The sequence below is a fragment of the Somniosus microcephalus genome, chromosome 8 (assembly GCF_052327205.1).
Source record: "Somniosus microcephalus isolate GS21.2 chromosome 8, FLI_Smic_1.0, whole genome shotgun sequence".
Taxonomy (NCBI): domain Eukaryota; kingdom Metazoa; phylum Chordata; class Chondrichthyes; order Squaliformes; family Somniosidae; genus Somniosus; species Somniosus microcephalus.
The window spans coordinates 127856803-127862411 of NC_140994.1; the positions used below are offsets into that span (position 1 = coordinate 127856803).

A 5609-nucleotide genomic window follows, 5' to 3' on the forward strand; every position below is an offset into this window, starting at 1 on the left:
ATCGACTATGCCCTCATGGCTGTGGATCAAGCCTCGGATCCGAAGGTCCAATCTTACAGAACCATCCCCTCTAGCCTCCAAGCGGCCGACGTCAAATTCCATGCCGTGGGCACTACGCTACTCTGCGACGTCTCCGTAGGAGATCTTCGCCCTATCGTCCCGGTTGCCTGGCGCCGAAAAGTTTTTGACGCCACCCATGGGTTGTCGCACCCTGGCATGAAGGCCTCGCAATGGTTGATGTCGTCCAAATTCGTGTGGCAGGGCATGCACATGGATGTTCGTGACTGGGCCAACACCTGCGTGGTCTGCCAAAAGGCCAAGGTGCAATGTCACGTCAAGGCTCCATTGGCCACTTTCGCCGTTCCAGAACATAGGTTTGATCATGTGCATGTGGACCTGGTGGGGCCATTTCCGCCTTCGCACGGGTTTACTCATCTTCTTACAATGGTGGACCGCACCACTCGATGGCCGAAGGTTGTTCCTCTGCCTTCCACCACTTCCGCAGACATCGCCAGGGCATTCATCCCCTTTTGGGTTGCTCGCTTCGGGGTACCGGCGGACATCTCGTCCGATCGTGGGCCGCAGTTTTCTTCGGAGCTCTGGAACGCTGTGGCTCAGGGGCTCGGCATCAAATAACATCGCACCACTACCTACCATCCACAGGCGAATGGCCTGTGCGAACGATTTTACAGGCCACTCAAAGCCGCACTGCGAGCCAGCCTTCAAGGCGCGGGCTGGGTGGACAGGCTTCCATGGGTTCTTTTGGGTCTTCGTACGGCACCTAAAGAAGATCTTCAATCGTCTTCGGCGGAGCTCGTGTATGGCCAGCCGCTACGCGTACCAGGAGATTTCCTTCCGTCTCCAACAGAGCCATGGTCCGCGTCCCAGCAGCTCATCAGCCACCAGGAGGCAGCCAGAAGTTTCGCTCCAGTGCCTACGTCGCATCACGGCTTGCAGAGCTCCCACGTCCCAGCTGAGCTGAAGAACGCCGACTATGTGTTTATCCGCCACGATGCTCATCGGGACCCGCTCAAACCCCCTTATACTGGTCCTTTCCGCGTAATAGAGCCGGGAGACAAATCTTTTTCCGTCGATGTCGGAGGTAAACCGGACCACATTTCGGTTGACCGGTTGAAGCTGGTTCATTTGGACCTTGACCACCCAGTCGAGATCGCACAACCGCCGAAACGTGGCCGACCGCCCACAGGCGCCATGCCAGATCAAACGCAACTGCCCGCCAGCTCACCCGCCGTCCATCAGCTTCCACTTGAAGGCTACAGAAGTCAATCTGACAGGCTTGTCAGGCCTCCTCGCCGTTTTACTTTTGCTATTAAAGACAATTCTGGGGGGGCGCATGTGGCGGAGCCACGAAGGGACTCCAATCAATTGTATATAATTCCCTTTAATAATATGTTGACTACAGCCTGAGTCTGTATCTTTGTTTTCAATGTTTACATGTACAGAGCGCGATCACTTTAATAGCGCGGGCAAACGCGATAACGTCACGCCGTTCATCACGTGATCCCCCACCGGCGGGAAAAACGTGATGACATCATGACGTCAGCCACGGGACTGCCCAAGCAGTCCTCGTGGAGCCTCCGAACTGACTAGACCTATATTCGATGTTCTCCTGTAGTTATTCGTTAAACTCTGTTACTTTTCATTAAACCTCGTTTATTTGATCGCCTGAGTGGACCTCAGTCTTTTGCTAGACATTCCTACACTAGCTTATTTTGTTGCTCTGCTTTTTTTCATCACTCAGTCTTGCCCCCTTTGCCTTTGTGTAACAGCAGGAGAAGTTGCAGCAAAAAAATGGGCAAAGGAAAGAGAGAGAGAGAGAGAGAGAATGTGTGTGGAGGAGCGAGCAGCAAAATGCTTGGTTGTTGATGAAATGCTGTGTGAATGTGCGGAGCTGTGAGCAGCCTCTGCTGGTAGCAAAAGCCTACTGCACCAGCTATTCCCAGGCAGTCTTCCATCCAAGTACTAAGCAGGCCTGACTCTGCTTCTTTTCCGAGATCAGACAAGATCGGGCGTTTTCAGACTAGCGTGGCCGTAGGCATTTGCTGATTGGCTTTCTCCTTACTTAAAGGAACGCAGCATTGTCACGCATTCCTTTTTGCCAGCTGATAGAATCAGACAGCATAGAAGAACTCATATTTCTTCTGTTTTACTTTTCACTTCCCCACCTTCCTTTCTTTCTCTCTCTGCCTCCCACAAAACTACAAACTTTATGGGCTTCAGCTTCAAAAGTACAGTAAGACCGGTACAAATTGAAACGACTGATCGGCAAAATCATAGAATCCTACAGCGCAGTAGGGGGCCATTCGGCCCATCATGCCTGGTTTTTGAAAGAGCTGCCCAATTTAGTCCCACATCCCATTGCCCCGCAGGTTGGACCTCTTCAAATACATATCCAATTGCCTCTTGAAAGCTCCTTTAGAATCTGCTTCCACCACCCTTTCAGGTAGTGCGTTCCGGATCATAACAACTCTGTGTGAAACAAATTCTCATTTCCCCTGGCAATTATTTTAAACCTATGACATCTGGTTATTGACCCACTTGCCAGAGGAAACAGTTTCTCCTTATCTACTCCATCAAAATTTTTCAAAATTTGGAATACCTCCATTAACTCTCCCTTTAACCTTCTCTGCTCTAAGAGAACAATCCCAGCCTCTCCAATCTCGAAACATAACTTAAGTCCGTCATCCTGGTAAACCTCCTCTGTAGCCTTTCCAAGGGCTTGACATTCCTCCTAAAATGTGCTGCCCATAATTGTACATAATACTCCAGCTGATGCCTACCCACTCTTTTATAAAGGTTTAGCATAACTTTCTTGTTTTTGTATTTGATGCCCCTATTTATTTTCAAAGCTTTCTTAACTGCCTTATCAACTTGATCTACCACCTTCAAAGATTTGTGCATTTGCACCCCGAGGTCCCTCTGCTTTTGCAACTCCCTCAAAATACTACTAATTAAATTATACTGCCTCTCCATATTGTTCCTCCCAAAGTGCATCACTTCACACTTATCCCCATTCAACTGCACCTGCCGTGTGTCTGCCCAGTTCACCAGTCAGTCCATGTCCTCCTCAAGTCTGCTACTATCCTGCTCACTATTTACTACATTGCCAAGATTTGTATCATCCGCAAACTTCAACACTGACCTGTAGTTTCTGCTAGGTGTTGCTGGTTTTATCAGCGCAATTCGCCCAAAATCGGCCAAACCAGTGCAAAAGGATGAGCAATTTCAAGTGCAAATAACGCTCGGTGCAAATCGACTTTCCGCAATCCTTTGAACTGATTTACAAAACATCACAGCCCGGCTCCACCCACAAAACTGGCCACGTCCCCAGATCATTTGATCACCTTGACGAGTTTCCGCTATATTGCGACCAAATGCGGGCTTTCGAGGAGACGCTTAAAATTAAGCTGTGGGGTTTTTTTTTTTAGGTGCAAGGACATGAAGGCACCTTTTAGAAATGAAAACATACTTAACGTACTCAGAAACTGACTACTTTACACCACCGAAATATTTTAAAATTCTTCCACCTTGCGGGAAAATGCTTGGTTTGTACGGAAATATCTCTGCGTTGAAGGTCTGCCATTTCTCATTTAATATTTTCCTTGTCAATCTTTGGCCTAGAAATTGGGTTCTGGTCTTGCCAGGGCTGTAGCGCCAGAAAGTTTGCGCCAGCGGTAATGCGGCAGCGCCCGACGAAAATTCGGGTGCGCCGGGCCCAGACGGCGGCGGGCGCTAAAACCCTCCTTTAGCGCCTCAAAACGGGCGTCAACTTGGGTTTCCCGGCGCTAATCCCCCGCTGCGGCACCCGATGCGGTGCGGCAGGCGGGGGAACTGCAGGCCTCCTCCTCCTGTTAAGGAGGAGCTGCCTGCAGCCGACAACTGTCCGGCGGATTGACCCGACATCTGAGCCCGGCACCTCGGGGAAGTGCCGGGCTCGCATGAGACACTGATCAGGGCCGCGGGGGGGGAATGCAGGAGTCCGGGAAGGGAGGTGCGGGCAGGCGGCCGCTGGGAACGCGGCCGGCTGCCGCTCCACCTTTATGTGCCGGCGCACACTGGGGGAAGACTCTGTTGCCAGAGTCTTAGTTGCGCCTGCCACGGGCGAGGCGGGCGCAACTGAATTTCGGCTTGGGGCCGGGTTACCACGGCAACCGGGACGCTGCGCACACCGATGACGTCATCGGTGCCGGCGCAGCGCTACCGGTCTACCGCCGCGGAAGGGCCCCAGGCAATTTAGGAACCGGCGCCAATTGCAGCGCTAGGCCCTCTAGCGCCGCAAAATCGGTGCTAAGGGCACTGAATTTCTAGGCCTTTGTCTCCATCCCACAATCACTGAAATTTGCCTACAGGTTTGCTCCTCTATCTCCTCCTCATAATTTGGGGGTCTACAGTAAAGACCCAGCAATGTAACAGCTCCTTTTCTGTTCCTTTACACTAACCAAAGAGATTCAGTCTTTGAATCTCTAGTATATCTTCCCTAAGTAGAAGTGAAATATTATTCAAGATGATCAATACTGCCAACACCCCTGCCCCCTCTGTCTTTTGCTCTTCCCCATCCCTCCTGAATACATTGTAGCCAGGAATGTTTAGTCGCCATTCCTGCACATGTTTAAGTCAGGTCTGTGTTACAGCCACTTATACCATAACCCCATGTGGCAACGAGCGCCTGCAATTAGTCAACCTTATTTGTAGCATTCCTCGCATTAAAACACACGCATTACAAAACCATGCTTGTAGGCTTTGCTTTGTCCCTGCATGTAATTTCTGCTCCTTCTACACAATTCACAATTGTTTGTCAGTTGCTGTTTGTCCCTCCTAGTTTTCTATTTACCTTATCTGTCCTCTCTGCTGCTGCGTCATGTGTGTGCTTTTTTGTTAGCTTATTTTGTTGTTTTGCTTTTTTTCGGCACTCTGTCTTGCCACCTGTGATGAAATATGCCATTCATCAGACTCTGTAGTTAACTGTATATATTGTATTGCCTGCTCCGGTGTTTGTACCTGGTATTGTGTACAGGGCACCGCCCCCTTTGTGTGTCGGCTCCACCCATACCTGGCCCTACTTAAGACAAGTCCAGGCTTGTCTTGCAGTAGAACAGCAGCACGCTAGGTGAAGCTAGGTGCAGACACCGGCTTCTTTTCTTTGCTAATAAAAGCCTTGTTTTATTCTGCTAACTTCGAGTCTTGGAGTTATTGAGGCACGTCACCCCCTTTGTCTTTATGTAACACCAGGAGAAAGTGCAGCAGACAATGGGCAAAGGAAAGCGAGAGAGAGAGAGAGAGGGGGAGAGCAAGTGAGAGAGAGAGAGAGAGGGAGAGCGAGCAGCAAAATGCTTGGTGGTTGATGAACTGCAGTGTGAATGTGTGGAGCTGTGAGCAGCCTCTGCTGGCAGCAAAAGCCTACTGCACCTGGTATTCCTAGGCAGTCTCCCACCAATGTACTAACTAGGCCTGACTCTGCTAAGAAACATAGAAACATAGAAGATAGGAGCAGGAGTAGGCCATTCGACCCTCGAGCCTGCTCCGCCATTCAATGAGATCATGGCTGATCATCCAAATTCAGTACCCTGTCCCTGCTTTCTCCCCATACC

General features: G+C 50.3%; 1 pseudogene; it reads right to left on the minus strand.

Annotated features, from left to right (window-relative positions):
* Window positions 1-1939: 1939 nt before the first annotated feature.
* Window positions 1940-2058, minus strand: LOC147113781 (5S ribosomal RNA; annotated as a pseudogene).
* Window positions 2059-5609: the final 3551 nt, after the last annotated feature.